Below are 20,244 nucleotides of genomic sequence, written 5' to 3'. Positions count from 1 at the left end.
TTGGCTAAGTATTCCTACGATCTGCTACTCTACAATCCTGAACTTGTTTACGCACCCCGACGATCCGCAACTCTCCACTACTGACCTGGCAAGTACTTTCAACTATTCTTACATCTCTAATCCTGACCTGGCTTGCATGACCAATCTACTGTACATTCTAGGCATGCCCGCGTGGCTGTGAGTTGGCGTTAATCAATTCCCTACCTCAGCACCGCGGTTGCGCTTCGCTTGTGGTGAGCTACGCGTTACAGACATGCAGAATTTCTCCACTTTCCTTGAATGCAGCAATGAGAACAGAACAGGCCGGCAACAAACAAAACCTCAGCATGAAAGCAATGAATATTTAATATTTTTGGAAAAGGGTGCTTACTCCATTTCAGTGGGGTCCCAGACTCTGAAGAAAATATGTATCATAAGATATTGACTACAGGTCAGCTATGCCTATTGTATCGTCAAGATCTCAAATTACACCTCAGTTCAATTATACATTTTATTTGTGAGTAATCTGCAGTCAACAAAAGCAATGTTTGGGGCCACACCAAGCCCCTTCTCAAACCTCTTGGTTTGTATATTGAACATTCCTACAAAATAAAAAAAGTATGATTTAACTGAAAAAAAGTCACACGTTGTCTCAATGACACAACAGGAGAAGCTACACCCATTTACTCAGCCTCCCATCCTCGGGAAAAAAAATAGCAATCTGTATTGCAGAGGTTGCCCAATGTATTCTGCCCACGGCCAAGATTCACTGAGAGGAAAAAAAATAGTCTGTTGTAAAACCCGGCTGCAGTAAACTCTGCTGGCATCTGACAATGAAGTAGCTGCAGGAAGGCATTACTGCTACTTCCACAGTCCCACTGCAAAATTTGTGTGGCTCAGGGGAAAACAAAATCAGATTACTACTAGTGTGCCTTACCTAGGGATGCACCTGCAACATTCACCCTCCCCCTTCAGCACTATACACCTCCAAGCATCACCTAGGGGGATTACTCAAGCACGATCCAATTAGTAAAGAAAATTTTGCAAGACATAACGATGTTATTGATACCGATTGGAAACTCATTATACTCTTGGAAAAAATATGAAACAAGTGTGCAGAAAACTGCGAGATGGGGGTAAAAGAGAAATGTAAGGCTTGGCAGTGGAATTTACTTAGAAGGTGGATGCATCCTGAAAATAGGAAGATGTGGTGGTGTATGCTTATATGTAAAAACAGAATAAAACCCATTAGAAAGTAAGACCTTTGAAAAAGAATTAGAGAAAAACAGGAAAGCTGTGAGCCTTGACATACTAAATACCGAATTGCTATAAACTGATTTAATACAGATGTAGCAGAGCGGATTATACAGTAAACTGTTGTGTAGTTCTTGGCAATTTATTAAATTTTCCACACGATAAATCGTATCAGAACTGCCTCACCACATTAAAAGTCATTTCTTTTTTTCTGACGCAAACATTTCTATTCCCCAAAATTAACTTATGTTGGCAAGATATAAAAGATAAATCAACACTTTACTGCACGCCAAGGATTAGACTAAAGGACGCTACATCTGTATGTGCGAGACAGAGGAAAACAAATTGCTCACGCAAATAGAAAAAAAAAAAAAAATCTTGGTTAAGTTGTAATTATGTCTTAGAGAAGTGGTGCACTCATGGAATACAGCGAACTGCCACAGATGCTCAGCCACAACGAACGATGCTCTCGCAGACGCCACCGAGATCCAAAGTAGATTACACTATCCCAATCATTTGTCCAGATAATTAAAAGTTGCCCATAATTACAACTTACAAAGATGAAGGAAAAGTAGCACTCCAATTGTCTCTCTCAATACAATGTGGGTTTATTAACAGTGATCAACATTTTGGTCCGCTTGCTTGGTAAAGGTTCGCAAGCGTCCCGAAACGTCAATCACTGCTAATAAACCCACTTTTTATGGAGAAAGACCATTGGCGTGCTGCTTTTGTTTCATCTTTGAAAGTTGTAAATATGGGCAACTTTAATTATCTGGACAAATGACTGGGGTAGTGAAATGAGCATTAATAGTTATGGTGTCAGTCATTCTAAATTAAATAAGATAACGAATTGGGACCATAAAAAAAAAAAATCTCAATTCAAGAAGGGCAGACTTTGAGTAACTAAGTAACTAAAACGGTTTAGAAAGGATAAACTTTACTACAATTGTTTCTAGTATGAAACACATTTTGCAGTGTTTATCAATGTTGACTGCGTAAAGCTATTGCTTAAAGGTTCACAAGGATGCACATGGATTAAAAACGGTCGTGCAGCCACTAGATTTGGTATTTTAAGAAGGCCAGAGCTTTTTTCCCACTTGTTTCTAGTGTGCACATTTCTCCTTTATTTTGTAGACATTTTGGAGGTTTCAGAGTTTGTTTTTTAAATGTATTAGCTTTATGGGCTGTGAGGGCCCAAAAACATTAAGGAGACTTGAGGAATACTCCTGGATGGTTTTGAAGACAAGAATCAATACTCATCATATTAGGAAGATTTTACTTTAGTCGAGTAAGGAATAACCTACAATCAATAAATTACGATAACATTCTTGCAGTAAAAAATACAGAAGATATATGAACATTAGGAAAATCATTGTTGGATGAGCACATTTATAAGGCCGCATCCATGGTGAGCGCGACCGTGCGGACAAAATGCCGTGCCTCTACGAGGCAGGCCATAGAGCACGCGACCGCATGTGGGGCTGTAAGGATGTGCTCACCACAAACGAGACGGGACCGCGGTGCTGAGGTGGGATAGGAAATAACGCCACCCACAGCCACGAGGGCACGTCTTGATTGAAGAGTGGTCTGGGATTCCGGATCGGGGTAGGAGAGGTACGGTAGGTAGAGAGGCCGTTAGCCAAGTCCGGGGTTAGAGAGAGGGACGTTGTCGTTTACCGTAAGCCAGGATCGGGATGCCAGAGGTGCGGAGAGTCGTGTAGCCGTATGCCGAGTTCGGGATGCCAGAGGTACAGGAAGACGTAGCGGAAGCCGGTTCAGTTCACGAGGAAGTCTGCGAATTAGAATAAGGAGGCAGAGAGAGGTGAGAACAACTGGTTCTATGCTCAGCCAACGAGTCAGTGACTCTGCAAGGTATATAAGAGAGAGGATCCAATAGCAGCGCAGCAAGGTGGAGGTGTGTGGAAAGGCCAGGTTACAGCAGGTATAGGTCCAGAAGGAGTCCCAGGGGAGGAGCCATAAAGCCCAGCAGCCTGACTGTATTTGGTGATGGCCATCAAAAGAGGTGTTGTGCCTTTAAGAGGCGGGAGCGCCTCCGTGTGGCCGCGCCTCCGTGAATCAGTGCCATCGGCTGCGTGCGCGGACCCACGCCCTGCTCCGAGAGCAGAAGAGAGAGGAAGACGTGCGCGCGCGCGTATAGGAGGAACAGCTGTCGGCGGCTTGCCTCCGGAGTCCATGTGCGCCGCGGGAGACCCAGACGGAGCTGCAGGTAAGTGAGGAGCACGCCGTGAGCGGCGTGACTCCAGAATCCTCACAGTACCCCCCCCCTTCAGGGGCGACCTCCGGGCGACCATGATAAGGCTTGGAGGGATTCTTGCGATGAAAAGCCTGTAGAAGACGAGGTGCGTGAAGATCCCGGTGAGGAATCCATGAACGTTCCTCTGGTCCGAACCCCTTCCAGTGAACCAAGTATTGTACTCCTCCTCTGGAAATTCTAGAATCCAGGACAAACTGCACCTCGTATTCCTGTTGACCTTGAATCATAATCGGACGTGGAGAAGAAGTATTTTTGGAAAAGCGAGGACTCCGAAACACTGGTTTAAGTAAGGACACATGGAAGACCGAAGGTATCTTCATAGAAGGTGGAAGACGTAGCTCGTAAGCCACAGGATTAATCCTCCTAACTATGGTAAAGGGACCGAGGAACTTGGGAGCGAGCTTCATGGTAGGAACCTTCAAACGGATATTCCTGGACGAGAGCCATACCCTGTCTCCTGGGGCGAACTCCGGCACTTGGCGTCGAAGTCGATCAGCCTGGAGTTTCTGTCTCCCTGTAGCCACCCTTAAGTTCTCCTGAATCTTGGACCATAAGACCTTCAGGCGAGCGACGTGCTTGTCCACTGCTGGCACCCCTGAGGAGAGAGAAGAGAAAGGTGACCGAGACGGATGAAATCCAAAATTTATAAAGAATGGAGATTCTTGGGTAGAATCATTGCGAAGAGAGTTCAGAGCAAACTCGGCCCATGGAAGCAGATCCACCCAGTCCTCCTGTGTATCAGTTATAAAACATCGAAGGTATTGTTCCAGGTTTTGGTTGGCCCTCTCCGTCTGCCCATTGGTCTGTGGATGGTACCCAGAAGAGAACTGAAGCGAAATCCCCAACTTCTGGGAAAAGGCACGCCAAAACCTCGAAACGAATTGAGACCCACGATCCGAGACAATGGTAGAAGGTACTCCGTGAAGACGAAAAATCTCCTGAATGAAGACATCTGCCAGCCTGGAGGAATTCGGTAGACCCCTCAAAGGAACAAGGTGCGACTGTTTGGAAAAACGATCGATGACCACCAGAATAGTATTTTTTCCTTTGGATTCTGGAAGCTCTACAATAAAGTCCATAGAAATATGGTTCCAGGGACGGTCTGGAATGGGTAAAGGTAGCAGAAGCCCAGCAGGTCTGACCCGAGGTACCTTGTTGCGAGCGCAAATACTACACGCCTTTACAAACTCCTCCACATCTTTAGCCCTCTCTGGCCACCAGAAGGTACGTTGAACCAGGTCGTTGGTCTTCCGTATCCCTGGGTGTCCTGCTGATTTAGAGGAATGACACCACTCGAGAACCTTCTTGCGGTGTTGAGGTGCCGTGTAGAGTCTTCCCTCCGGAACCTTGAGTCCCTCAGGAGTCCGTGACTGTTCGGATTGAATCTTGCCCATGATATCAAACGAATTAGCGGACAGGATACAACTAGAAGGAATAATAGACTCAAGTTGCTCTTCAGACCTGTCCTCCGCCAGGAACTGTCGCGATAGGGCGTCCGCCTTTAGATTCTTGGAGCCAGGAATGAAGGAGATGAGAAAATTAAATCGTGAAAAAAACAAAGCCCAGCGGGCTTGTCGAGCGTTCAAACGCCGTGCCCCTTCTAGGTAGAGGAGATTCTTATGATCCGTCAGAATGGTAATGGGTGTCTCAGTACCCTCTAAGAAATGTCTCCACTCCTCTAAAGCCAACTTGATTGCCAAAAGCTCTCTATTCCCGACATCATAATTCCGTTCAGCGGACGAAAATCTCTTCGAGAAAAACGCACATGGGTGCAGTCTGGCTAAGGGAGATGTTCTCTGGGACAGAACAGCCCCAGCCCCAATGTCCGATGCATCCACCTCCAAGGTAAATGGGAGTTTAGGATCTGGGTGGGTGAGGATGGGAGCAGACACAAAAGCCCTTTTTAGCAGATCAAACGCCCTAATGGCGGTCTCCGACCAAGATGAAGGATCTGCACCCTTCTTGGTGAGGGCAGTTATGGGAGATACGGTGGACGAAAAATTGCGGATGAAACGTCGATAATAGTTTGCAAAACCTAAAAAGCGTTGCACGGCTCTAAGAGTAGTCGGACGAGGCCAGTCCAGAATAGCCTTAAGTTTTTCTGGATCCATATTGAAACCGGAGTCCGAGATGACGTAACCCAAAAATGCCACTGATTTGAGGTGGAACTGACATTTCTCCAGCTTCGCAAAAAGATGGTTCTCCCGAAGACGTAACAGTACTTGTTGAACATGTTTGATGTGTTCTTGAGTGGATTTAGAAAAAATGAGGATATCATCCAAGTAAACAATAAGAAATGAGTTCAGAATGTCCCGAAAAATCTCGTTGACAAAATCCTGGAAAACTGCTGGTGCGTTGCACAAACCGAACGGCATAACCAGATATTCGTAGTGGCCGTCATGGGTGTTAAAAGCAGTCTTCCACTCGTCCCCCTCTCGTATCCTTACTAAATTGTAGGCACCTCTTAGATCCAGCTTAGAAAAGATAGTTGCTCCCTGGAGACGGTCGAAGAGTTCCGGAATCAAAGGCAGAGGGTAGCGATTTTTACGAGTGATATTATTCAAACCCCGGTAGTCTATGCATGGGCGGAGAGAACCGTCCTTTTTCTTGACAAAGAAGAAGCCTGCTCCGACCGGGGAAGACGATTTTCTGATGAAACCCCTCTCTAAGTTCTCAGCAATGTAAGTGTTCATGGCCCTTGTCTCTGGGAGAGAGAGAGGATAGGATCTTGCCCTAGGAAGAGGTGCGCCCGGAAGTAGGTCAATAGGACAATCAAAAGAACGGTGCGGAGGTAGAACCTCGGAACGTGCCTTGTCGAATACATCACGGAATTCCCAGTACACAGAGGGTAAGGAGTTAATCTTCTCAGATAGGGTAGACAATCCACCAATCCTCTGGAAAATCTGGGTACATGTCTTGGCACAAGAAGGAGCCCACTGGATGGGTTCCTGATCCGTCCAGTCGATGCGAGGATTATGAAGTTGAAGCCAAGGAAGACCCAAAATCAGCTCAGCAGAAGGAGTGTGGATTACATCGAGGGTAATGATCTCCGTATGGACGTTGACGAACTGCAGTAGAAGAGGCACCGTCTGTAGCGTGATAAATGCTGGTTTAAGCGGTCGACCGTCAATGGCCTCCAGTCCTACCGGCGTCCTCCTGTTGATCAAAGGGATATTGTTCAGTCTAGCAAAAGTCTCATCAATGAAATTACCTGCAGAACCGGAGTCAATGAACGCTCGTGCCTGAGTGTGAAACCCCTCTCCAGAAAGTGTAATGGGCAAGATTATCCTGGTGGGAAGGATGCTCTGGACAATGGGAGAAAGTGTCAATATTCCCAACGAAACTCTCCGGGATCTCATTGGGAGCTGGCGTTTCCCGGTTTGTGAGGACACTGGGGTACAGCGTGACCGGAATTGCCACAGTACATGCAAAGACCGGCCTTGCGCCGACGCTGTTTCTCAGCAGGAGACAGCCTGTTGCCTCCCAACTGCATGGGTTCTGGAATGTCCCCGGAAGGAGGTAACGGAGCCACGAAGGAGGGAGCAAGAGTTCTTGAAACCCGTTGACGGTAATGAGAACGCTCGTATCTCCGCTCCAGCAGACGCTGATCCACACGAATGGACAGAGCGATCAACTCCTCCAGGTTAGTGGGACGATCTCGCGCGGCAAGCTCATCCTTTAGGGTTTCAGACAGACCTTGCCAGAATGCAGAAGATAGGGCCTCATTATTCCAACCTGTCTCAGCAGCAAGAGTGCGAAACTCCACTGCATAAACGGCAACCGAACGATCTCCCTGGGTTATGTGGTGAAGAGCAGAAGCTGCCGTTAACCTCCGTGCGGGAGTATCGAAGACTCTTCGGAATTCCTCGACGAAGAGATCGATGTCCTGTGTGATAGCACCCTGTTGTTCCCAAATGGGGGAGGCCCACGCCAGTGCCTGGTCGGTGAGAAGGGAGTAGATGTAGCCAACCCTGGAGACAGAAGACACAAAGCGAGAGGGAGAGAGACGAAATTGGACGAGACATTGGTTAATGAAACCCCGGCATCCTTGGGGATCCCCCGCATAGTGTCTGGGAGGTGGAATTCGTGGTTCCGGGGCAGACGGAGGTGTCGGAGCAGGACTAGCCGGTACAGGAGCTGCCACGGGTGAAGGTTGCTGAGTGAGGACTCGAACCTGAAGAGTAAGGGCATGGACGCTTTGCTGCAACGTATCCGTCCGTTTATCTGCTTGGTCTAAATAAGTCTCTAGTCTGGAAAACAGAGCAGTATGGGCGTTTAAAGTGCGCTCCACCTCAGCGGGGTCCATGTTTGTTGGGCTGAGCATAATGTAAGGATGTGCTCACCACAAACGAGACGGGACCGCGGTGCTGAGGTGGGATAGGAAATAACGCCACCCACAGCCACGAGGGCACGTCTTGATTGAAGAGTGGTCTGGGATTCCGGATCGGGGTAGGAGAGGTACGGTAGGTAGAGAGGCCGTTAGCCAAGTCCGGGGTTAGAGAGAGGGACGTTGTCGTTTACCGTAAGCCAGGATCGGGATGCCAGAGGTGCGGAGAGTCGTGTAGCCGTATGCCGAGTTCGGGATGCCAGAGGTACAGGAAGACGTAGCGGAAGCCGGTTCAGTTCACGAGGAAGTCTGCGAATTAGAATAAGGAGGCAGAGAGAGGTGAGAACAACTGGTTCTATGCTCAGCCAACGAGTCAGTGACTCTGCAAGGTATATATAAGAGAGAGGATCCAATAGCAGCGCAGCAAGGTGGAGGTGTGTGGAAAGGCCAGGTTACAACAGGTATAGGTCCAGAAGGAGTCCCAGGGGAGGAGCCATAAAGCCCAGCAGCCTGACTGTATTTGGTGATGGCCATCAAAAGAGGTGTTGTGCCTTTAAGAGGCGGGAGCGCCTCCGTGTGGCCGCGCCTCCGTGAATCAGTGCCATCGGCTGCGTGCGCGGACCCACGCCCTGCTCCGAGAGCAGAAGAGAGAGGAAGACGTGCGCGCGCGCGTATAGGAGGAACAGCTGTCGGCGGCTTGCCTCCGGAGTCCATGTGCGCCGCGGGAGACCCAGACGGAGCTGCAGGTAAGTGAGGAGCACGCCGTGAGCGGCGTGACTCCAGAATCCTCACAGGGGCAGAACGCCAGCGATTTACCAGAAGACAAATAAATGTGGTTGTCGCGTGATGGCGGGTTCACGTGAGCAGTTTACCCAATGAGGGCGAACCAGCTCAGTGACGTCCACGCCTCTGATACACCCCCGACACGCCTCTCGGTCGCGTCTACCACTAGTAATTATATATAGTATTTTACTAGTATTATATACACATACACACACACACACACACACACAGATATACGAGTAACAACTAGTGGTTACTAGTATATTAGACACTCTGTCCTTCTTATTGATTAGTGTTTTCTTTTATCAGAGACATATATTTAAGTTAATGATGTTTCTTTTTAATTTGTGTGTATTTTTCTTGTCATGTCTTCTCTGTTTACGATGCACCGAGTACTATTAGGTCTTTGTTTACATTTTAGATTGTCCGTGTTTTATGTGATTAATAAAGTTGTAACATTTTGTATGTCCCCCTGGCGCGTGCTTACATCATCAAGATTACGTCACTCCTGGCACTTTCAGGAAGTGAACGAGGAGTACACGGCGGCGCGGGCTGTGGGTATTTAAACGAACTGGTGAGTACTCAAAACAGTCACCTTGAAAAAGAGCTTGCGCTCGAAACGCGTTGCTGGGGGTTCAAATACCCCGTTATGTAGCCGTTTTTGGATGATTCATTAAATCTTGTCATTTTTATGGGTACGCGCTCTCTTGGATATCATTTATTTGCTGGTCTCCTGGTGTAAGTAGTGCCTATTTTTTCAAACTCTTCCACGACCATCAAGTAAGTTACCAGGTTTAAAGGTTCCTCCTGGGGAAACAATATGCCTGCCAAAAACCATCATCAGTTGTGACTTCCTATTGGATAATAATGGCAGCCATGTTGTTTTTGATACGAGAGAGCGCCTGCACCTACTCCAGCAAATATCTCAGCAACCAGGGTGTCACATACATATACTTCTGGTGGGATTTCTAATTTAATTCACACGGCAACCACTTCAGGATAAGGAATAGAACAAAAGGGGAATCAGAATAACAAAAACTTAACATTAAATGACGACTGTAATAGAAAGACATGAAATCGTAGAAGTTCTCCAAATATATTAATAGCAAATTGATAAGAAACTTTGAGAAAATAGATAATGTAGCACCCTTTCAGATTGAAATTAGCAAGCATATTATTAGTTATCTGGTGAAAGGAGAAGAATTAAATACATTAGTTTCCACAGTATATTCCAAAGGGGAGCCACTTTCAAAACTGTTACAGCTAAAAGAAACTACAGGCAGTCCTCGGTTATCCGACACAATGCGTTACTCAAAATGGCGTTGTAAAGCGAAACGTTGTAAAGCGAAACACGTTTTCCCATAGGAACACTGTTTAAATGAAAGGTTCCGTTCCTGAAGGCATTTTTAACACTAAAATACACCAAATATTTTATGCAGGCAATAAGATATGCAGCACACACATAAATTATATAGTGTATATACTGTATTATATAATATAACATAATAAATAATATATTATATAGTATAATATATTATATAGTATAATATTATATATATACACGCTCTTACGATGCTTTGCAACGTTGTTTATGTGAATGTGTATATATATATATATATATATATATAAATATATATATATATATATATATATATATATATATATATATATATATATATATATATATATACACACATACACAACGTTGCAAAGAGTCGTAAGAGCGTTGGATAAGCCATTTTGGCGTTGTAAAAATGAATATAGGTATGCATTGCATAGCGTTGTATAAGCCATTCGTTGTAAAGCGAAGCGTTGTAAAACGAGGACTGTCTGTAGTCCACAACCAACATTTTGTGAATACAGGATTAAAGTGCAAAGGCAGCATTAAAAAAAACAAAAAGAAACCTGGCCTTGAAGGAGCTCCGCTTAGTCATAACCAGACCATTATATTTAATACACAAGGACTCCATTTCCACAGGTTCAGTACAACAAGACCGATTGAAGTCTGACTGCAACTGAAGTCAATGACAGTGAACAGCAGAGCAGGGTGCGATACCATACGTTGCAGTAAGGAATAATCAGCCTGTGTACCATTTACAAATATATCCAAGGTCTATACAACAAATGTACATGGGAACGTGAAACCGGGTTAATCCAGTGGGATTAAAGGATAGGGTATTTCAGCAAAAGCAAACAAATGGGTTCTTTAAAATAAGTCCACTGAAAATTTAAAAATGTAGGGAAACCAAACCACAAGCCGCTTTCACTTTAGGGAAGGGAAAAGCTGGGTCCTTAAATAATAACTATTTCATTTAGCTCTTTTCTCCCAATGGCATTGAAAGCGCTTTACAATAGAGCGGTAAACAGTATTGTTACATAGGATTACAGACACATCCCTGCCCAGATGATTTTACAATCCATGTGTGTCACAAGGAGCTGACCCCGGGATATGAACACAGTATCATTAGTTTCAGAATCCGTGTCTTTACTCACTTCGCCACTCTTTCATCCGTGCCTTTTCCTCAGATGCTGTACAACATCAGGACTTAATCTGTGCAATATTTGTACAACCCATAGAGTCTAAAGGCAGATACAGCAAATATATGCAAGAAAAAGTCAGGAATCTCCTTGGAAAGGTGTTGTACAGAATACAGTGATATGCTGAACATGTTAGAACCCAGGAAGGGCATTGATCCAGAGAGAAATCTGATTGCAATTACTGGAGTTATTATGGAATATATATTATAATTGGCAATATTTTTACTGTGTTTTTTGTTTGGGGTTTGTATGGGCATAAGAACATGTTAGCCAGGGTTAGCAGGACCCTGTACCCACTGAAGGAGTGTTAGCATAGTGTTTAGTATTAGGGATGAGAGGGTAGATCCCTTATTATATTTTGCATGCCAGAGGCCAGCTACTGTATCCTGGGCAGTACTTGGTCAATTTGATTAGTATTATCTGTATAGATTTCCCCACCGCCGAGATAGAGATATAGATCAGAATCTGTAATGATTATGCATAATCAATATAGCCAAAGATTGCAACCCTGGGGTATGTGAAATTTTCCTGAGTGACTCAGATATTAGAGGTGGTCTTCTTTTAGGGAAAAGCATGTCAATGAGTAATTTGTCAATAACACCTATTTACATGTTAATTTCCAAATGTCCTCAATAACAATATTACAGAGACAGCGCCGTTACAAAATCCAATTTAAACTGCCTTAATAAGGATAACTTTAATGAATGTGTCTGTGATGTGAACATATAATCCCTCTGCTGAAAGAGATCAGCTCAATTCACGTGAAAGTAGCTGATCTCTTATCTGACATGTTGCAGCATATTGAAACATTATAAAAGGTTACATTCATTAAAACATATGACTCATCGTTTTTAGATGTACAGAAGTGTGCGTCATCTTTCATTCAAAGGTTCTCCCATGTTTGTGATGGTACAATTGTGCATGGAAGGGTCTCTCAAAATATACTCTCTCTCTCACTGTATTTAGGCAGCAAAATATTATCACAGCTTTTTAATGACAACCACTCTTTTCTTTTGTAAATACAATTAAATAAATTGTATTAAAAGTTACATTTTCCGCAAGTCAATTTACAGTTTATATGGGGTGTAATACGGCTCATACATATTACAGTTTATACCGTGTATAATATGGTCATACAGCACTGCAAAGTTAGAAGAAAAAATACTGATAAAATTGGTGGTCATGTGACCAAATATTTCCATGGAACTAGCACCAGTTGAGTGTTTAGATTTTTCTGGGAGGGAAAACCCCAATCATATAGTTTTCCAGAATACATTTCAAAAAGGGCACAGATAAATGATTTCAATTCCACTGGCTATACGAGTGGCAACTACCAAGGCCGCGAAAGGTTTAAATACTTGACACAGCCATGTATTTAAAAAAAAAAAAAATTACAAATGACTCACTAAGAAGTTATTTTTTGTTCTGGTCATTTGCTGGTAAAGGCAGAGATCCGTTGTCATTTCTGTCTTCAAAGAAAAGCAGAATTCCAACAGGATTAACACAGATAATCGTTATTATATAAACAGGCGTCTAAAATGTCCTTCTGTTACCCAACATGTAATGAGTGTTTATGTATGAACACAGCATGACGAGCATAAAGGGCAATGAATACAAATAGTTTTTCTATCTTCCCTCCTTATACAGTATATACACTCAGAAAAAAAACCCACATGATTTCTGTAAAGATCAATTATATATAGTATAAGAAGCAAATAGCTAGTAATGCAGTTGCACACATTATTGCTGCAGAACTGAAAGATTATAATAACTTCTTGAGTGCACCTACAGATGTAGCAAGACTAAGGCTACGTCTATACTTACTAAAACAGAGCGGAACGGAGGGGAGGCGCACCCACGCTGCGATACCCTTGCTAAAGCCTGAGCGTTTTCATGGCTTTGCAGGGTATGCAGCGGGCGCGATTTTGGGGGCGTGTCAATAGGCGTGGCAATGACATTCCGATGCGGACGTCACTTCCACTACTGTACCTCACATCCCGATCCACCGGCATTTTTTCAAATGCATCATCTGAAGCACTGTGGTATTTCCACCCGGTCTGGAAAGTAACTAACTTTAATTTTTTGCGTGTGTTGTGTTGTGTGTTTGTGTTGTGTGTGCTTACCACCGGCATTCAAAAAATAAAAATGGCGTCACTTTGAAAATGTAACTTCACTTTGATTGGAGAAGACAGGTCATGTGATCATGCCATCGCGCAATAAATCACTTGGCTCTGTCTTCTTCAATTTCGCGCCGTTTTGTGCTCTGTCTGATATGCGTGCTGGCGCCATCTATAGGCATCCTCAAAGAGGACAATACATGTGATCGCGCAGCGTGGGTGTGCCTCCCCTCCGTTCCGTCTTAGTAAGTATAGACGTAGCTAAAGTCTCGGCTGGCGCTGAGCGCGCTCATGCTTGGAGACCGCTCCAAGCATGAGCGCCGGGTGTCCTGTTGTACGCGGTATAGATTTTTTGTTTACATAAGCGGCGATCGCAGCTGAGCGTGTGTGGATGCGCAAGAGCGCTATGCGCACCACGTGAGCAGGGACTTATATATATCTATAAATGTAAGTCTCCTCCGCAAGCGCCGCCCGATCAGCGCTAGCGGAGACTTAGCCTTACTGTCTTCAATGCCACGGTTGCGGTACCCAAGGATTTACGCTGTGGGTGTCCCTTTCAGAGTCATGGAGCCCCTGCAGCTCCATCGCAGCAGACACTATCCCTGGAATCGCAGACTTTTGCTTGTTCTGCCGCAACGCCGAGGACAGTAAGGCTGTGGTCCTGTTGTATCTGACTGCGCATCACTCACTAGCTCCTGACTTCCTCCCGAGCCGGCCTCAGTCCCTCCTCACTGCAAGGCTCACTACGCGCTGTGACGCATCAGCCGCCAGGAGATGCAAGAGGATTGTGATCCCGAGCGGTGACACGTCACGTGGTGCGCTGGTGAGCCTATCAGCACCGGGGCTGTACCTTCCTGGAGCTGTCAGAGCTTCCCCCACCTCCAAAAAGGTAGGGGGGGATGAAAGTGTGTGTATATATACACATACATACACATATATACACACACACATACATACATACATATATATATATTTATTTGTGCGAGCTTTCGAGATACACTGATCTCTTCTTCCGGCGATGTTACAATGAATGAAGCTAGCAAAAGCTATACTATAAACAGCTCGGCTAACACGATACATATATAGATATCTATCTCTATCTCTATCTCTATCTCTATCTCTATATATATATATATATATATCGTGTTAGCCGAGCTGTTTATAGTATAGCTTTTGCTAGCTTCATTCATTGTAACATCGCCGGAAGAAGAGATCAGTGTATCTCGAAAGCTCGCACAAATAAAAGCATTTCGTTAGCCACAGAACGGTATCATCTATTTATTTTTTTAGAGATATATATATATATATATAATACTGAGTTAAGTCCACACTGATGAGACCCATCAGTCTGTCCCCCCCTCCCCCACACACACACTGTCCCTCCCCCACACACACACACTGCCCCCCCTCCCCCACACACACACTCTTCCCCCCTCCCCCACACACACACACTGTCCCTCCCCCCCACTCACACACGGTGTCCCACACACACTGTGTCCCCCCTCTCCCCACGCACACACAAAGCCCCCTCACCTCTGCCAGGACTCACAGCACCGCTCCTCTCTCCCGCGCTCCTCCAATTGTCGCGCGCCTGGCCCTTCTCTGCTCTCCCTCCTCCCGTCCGGGGAGCGCTGCGCACGCGCCCCCTCTCTGCAGAGCCGCCGGGAAACGCAGGGAAGGTGCAGGGCCTGTCCGTGTGACGGGAGTGACGGCCACCGGAAGGGGGGAAGGTGCAGGGCCTGTAGTGACGGCCACCGGGAGGGGGGAAGGTGAGCTGCGGTCCGGGTGACGGGGGAGTGACGGCCACCGGGAGGGGAGAAGGTGAGCTGCAAGGGGGCCTGAAGCAGTGGTGTGAGGCCAATGAGAGGGGTGCGGGGGCGGGCGGGCCAAGGGACCAATGAGATTGCCGCTAGGGACAGGGAACACAGTACAGACAGAGAAACATACAATGCTTTCAGAAATATATAGTAAGATATATATATATATATATACACAGTGTTCGACAAACCTATACATTTGCTCGCCCCGGGCGAGTGGATTTAACCCCCGGGTGAGATATCGGCCCAAGCAGCAATATATATATATATATATATATATACACACACATACATAGCAGAAGAAATGAGTTCTTCAGTATTAGGTGATACCTTTTTTATTGGACTAACAATTTATGTCATAGGACAAGCTTTCGAGAGTTCTCCTCTCTTCTTCAGGTCAAGCACTACTGATATATATATTATTATAAGATCTTGTCATGGTTCTTTTGCTTGTTTTCCAGGGGAGATCACGTTCAACCCTCTCCCGGAGCTATCAACTCAGTCTGAACAGAGTCTGCAATTTCCCCTCTTCTTCCATTGGCAAAACTGGGCACCAGGTTACAGCCATGTTTTTGGTAACAAAGCAATTATGTGACTGCGATCCTGGAATGCCCATGGCAATGAGATGCCATTAGCTTTCAAGCATCCAAAAGGGTTGAAAACTAGGGCTCCCAGTGATATTTAAAAGGAGGCACAGAAATTGCTGTCTGCAATCACTTTTTGCACCCCGATGATATATTTTGAAGGTGATTCACTTTACACTAGTGACAGCTACTGGCTTAGTACGTGACTCACTTTATCACCCAATTGATGCAAAAATATGTTTTTGTTCGGACTAAAAGCAAAAATTATTTATCTTGTAAAAAATGCTTTATAAAAAAAAAACACTCACTGACTTTGGATGAGCGACTCGCTAGACCCCAATGAAAACAGTCTGCTGTTCATTGCATGGCAATTTTTATAGTGCTTTTCCTAGGCTTACAAGCATAATCAATGGAAAAAACACATTCACACTGCCCTTTTGACATACGTAATACGTCTATTGCCCAGATTTGGGAAACGGAAGTGGAGGACGACTCCACTTCCGTTTCGATCAGGCTGGCTGGTCTGTCCAATCGGTAAGCCCCATGTGCCCCTAGAAAACAAGCACGTTCCCATGACGTACCAAGTATGTCAGAAATGCATTTTAAAAAGGTTCAACATGTGAAATTCATTACACGTTGCTTTGGCCCTCTTTAAAATCTGATCAGCCATCATATTGGACATTAAAATGTCTTCAGCTCTCAATACCAAAAGCAGAAAACATTCTCTCTTTATCAACTTAACATTTATCAATTGCAAACAGAGCACTTGCATTAAACAAGATGCCCGAACAAAAAAAAGGCACAATACTAGTGCCCTCTGGAAGTGTGTTGTATGCCCTGGGGGCTAGCACTCTGGATATCCCGTACATCATGGCATGTTCTTCCTTTTCAAGGGGAAAACGCGACATGTAAAGGAGAGGAGAACCCTGGATGCACTCTGGTACCACCGACCCTGCAGTACAGGAGGGCCCCGGGTATACGGCGGGTTCCGTTCCAGGGGCCCGCCGTATAGTGAAAATTGCCAGAAAGCGGATCCGGCGATTTTCCTTTCTGTGCATGCGCAAACCGGCAATTTTTTCCGTTCTGCACATGTGCGACCTACGGTCTGCGCGCGCAAACTACGATCTGCGCGCGCAAACTACAGTCTGCGCATGCGCGCCGGGCACAACCGCCCGTTCTGCGCATGCGCGACTTAGGCTCCAACATGGCGGCCCCCTTCTCGGTGCCGGCGGATCGCCGAGAAGCGGGGCCCTGCTGTACTTAAAGGGGTTAAACTGCGATAGTGCTGATTGGGACACCATGACACGGAAACTTCTAGTGACTTCAATATAAAAGGGATCACAGAAAATAAAGTGAACGGGAAAAAAAACTCAAGCTATTCCTAAAATCGCCAGTTAAATTTTTAGAATTTTCTGCGATTTTTTTGCCAACTCTAACAACCAAACTATATTAGACAAATCAAGGGTGGTGTGGTCTCCAAAATGTAGACAACACTGAAGAGAAAGTGTACAGTACGTTACTCAGGAAATCCCACCAAGCGCTGTATCCCAAAGTACAAACTATGTGGGGTCTATTGATCAAAGTCTCCTGGCTGCAAAACAAGTGCACACGTTTTGCACCACATTTATGAAAGGGAACATTTAATTGCCGTCCGAGACATTTTTCTTTTGCTCTAGTTTTTCAGTCGGGAAACATATCCCAATTTTTATCACTGTTCAAAACGCCCATCAAACGGTTCATTACATTACCTAAGACCTCTCTTCTCTGCCTGTCTTTTAGAAAGGTGATATGAAACTCAAACCTCTAAGACAGTGCATTCGGAGGTCCAGTTACTTCCTTTCCCTCATTGCCCTAATTAAATGGATGATGAATGTCTAGCACTGCAGTGTTCACTGACTGATATGTTTAATGTAAGCTGGGTTAGTATTTGACAATATTAAAATGTTATGTTTATTCCAGGCAATCTCAGCAGATGGAGAATAGATACAATATTTTATTGTAAACAATAGTTTACAAAAAATTTTTAAATAGGGCAATTTCTTTGACAGCTTATCTGAATTATTTAAAAAAATAAAAATTATATTTTTATTAACTGGCTATTACTTTGACAACAGATGTCAATTACTTTTTGCTATTAACTGGCTAATCCTTTGACAGCAGACCTAAATACATTTGAAAATAATAATCTTTTGAACTGCCTCTGACAGTAGATCTGAATACAGTTGTCAAATAATACTTATTTATTACTGGCTGTTTTTTGAGAGCATATCTAAAGATATATATATATATAGATATATATATATATCTATATATATATATATATATATATCCTCTTTAGATATACATACACACATATACACACACACGCGCGCGCTTTTAGGGGGGGGTCCCATCAGATCTGGATACCTTTGCAAAATAATACTTTAAGAAAAAAGAAAGCAATGCATTGGGTACAATTATTTAAATTAGAGAAGCAAAACTACATACTTCCTAGTCATTTCTGCAGAGCACCTTGCTTTCTCCACCTCATCCTCCTGCTCTTGGGTGTACAGCAGGTAAATACATTGGGAAGTAGGTAAATACATTGGGAAGTAAATACATTGGGAAGTAGGTAAATACATTGGGAAGTAGGTAAACGTGGAAACACAAGTTAAAAGGAAAAAAACACTGGCTGCAAACAACCCCCCTTTACCTCTATGCACAGAGTTCCGTGCGCTTCTGGAGGCGAGAGCTAAGACCAGCTCAGTGGTTGCTGGCGCGAGTCTGTCAGGCTGCTCCCCTCTACTCACTGCATTACATTACTTATCAGGCCCGTCATGGCCACACTGGAACCCCCGGGAGCGCAGTGCGCATGTGCTACAGTGTGCAACGCAGACTATCTACTCCCCGCCTATTGGCGGATGAAGGGTGATGTAATATGAGGGCAAAACAGAAAGATACAGTCCATCTTTTGTTTGGGCAGAGAGAGGGAGGCGGCGCGTGAGACTGGTGCAGAGAGAAACCTAAAAGAGTCTCGGGCTCTAATGCAGCCTCCTCCTCTCGCTCATCCAGGATTTGAATAGCAGGGGTCAGTGGTGGAGGAGGAGGTTATTCCTGGAGAAGCAGGAGGGGATATGAAGAGCTATTTGATGAAGCGTGAAGTTATATTGAAAATTAACATTTACGGTATAAGACTGAAAAAAAACTAGTTACAGTACCTTGATGATTACTGCGCAATCCCAGACCTCAGGTTTATAGCAAAAACAACTGCAATAGACTTCAGGGTCTCAAAGATAGCAATAAAAAAATGATGTCCGATGACATCTCCGATTTTCATGTAACACATGTATATATATACACACACACACACACACAGTGTGTATATATGTATATGTGTATAGCTCACATTACGTGAACAACCCTTAAGCCAATGAATGCTGCTTTAAAAACAGCTTTTAAACATAGGCTGGGATGAGATGCTAATCCAGTAAACCCACGCACAGACAGACTGTTTCGACCTCGTGGGTCTCTTCAGTGTGATGTTGGTTTGAGACAAAAGGTGGCGCTGTGTGCTCATTTGCATGTCATTTCCCAGAATCCCTTGCTGCAGTGGAAGTGCTGTGTGCTGGGTGATAATAGTAAAAGGCAGGGTTGCAGACCTGTCTGAGACAAGCAAATTAGCATACAGTAATATTTACAGTTGCTATATGCTTTACTGTGGAGGTTTTTTGTCACTTTTTTACCCACCATAACCTAAATATATATATATATATGTAGCCAGGTCCTCCGGTACCACCCCTTCTTACCCTGGTGCTAGTGGGAGCTGCCGCGGCGGCTGCGGCGCCGGGGAGTCCCGGAGGTATTGGCTGAGGGCGCCGCCATGTTGTACGCGATTCGCGCATGCGCAGTAGCGCGATAGTTGCGGCGGCCCCTACAGATAGAGTTGCGCATGCGCAGTGATACAGGAGAGGCGGCCATTTTAGATAGGAGCATCCCCAGCGGCGGCCATTACCAGGGAAGGCTCTGTGTGGGACTACAAGTCTCATGAGCCTCAGGGAGTTGGGATACCAGGTGGTCACAGCAGCCAATGGGGTTGTCAGAACTCTCTGCTCTCTGATTCTGAAACATTCCGCTCGCTGGAGAAAACAGGCAGTTGGTGTCAGTTGGTGCTGGGAGGCAAGGGGAGAGGAAGTGCGTAGTGCAGGGGGTCAGTGACCCACTGTATAGGCCAGAATATTCCCCTAGGCCCCAGCGCAGGCCCTGAGTCACCACCAGCTTGTGGTACTGCAGGGAACAGCCCAAGATAGGGACTTTACCATTTACTGATAGTAGCAGTCAGGGACACAGCATCTTCCTGAGCTACAAGGTGATCTTTAGTTTGGTATCAGACTGCATTGCGGAGTCAAGCCTCGTGAGAGACCTCCCTGACAGTGAGGAACTACTCGTGAGAGACGACACTGGATCTGCGGCTCCTTTTTGAAGTATTAGCGACCGGGTGCTGGAGCGCCCGGCAGGTATTATTATAAAGTGCACCAACACCGGTACCTACGGGTGCTGATCCCACTTTGGGGGGTAGGTTTCTTGGGGACAC

General features: G+C 45.2%; 1 protein-coding gene across 1 annotated transcript in view; it reads right to left on the bottom strand.

Annotated features, from left to right (window-relative positions):
• The window catches only part of LYST (lysosomal trafficking regulator), a 377,263-nt gene extending 358,732 nt beyond the window's left edge, over positions 1–18,531 (bottom strand). The window contains 1 exon segment of the mRNA XM_075594997.1: positions 18,367–18,531. The gene's annotated coding sequence lies outside the window, so the exon portion shown is untranslated.
• Positions 18,532–20,244: the final 1,713 nt, after the last annotated feature.

This window comes from Ascaphus truei, chromosome 4, assembly GCF_040206685.1.
Source record: "Ascaphus truei isolate aAscTru1 chromosome 4, aAscTru1.hap1, whole genome shotgun sequence".
Classification (NCBI taxonomy): Eukaryota; Metazoa; Chordata; class Amphibia; order Anura; family Ascaphidae; genus Ascaphus; species Ascaphus truei.
The sequence above is the reverse complement of the archived record's forward strand: the minus strand, read 5'-3'. Positions and strand labels throughout refer to the sequence as shown.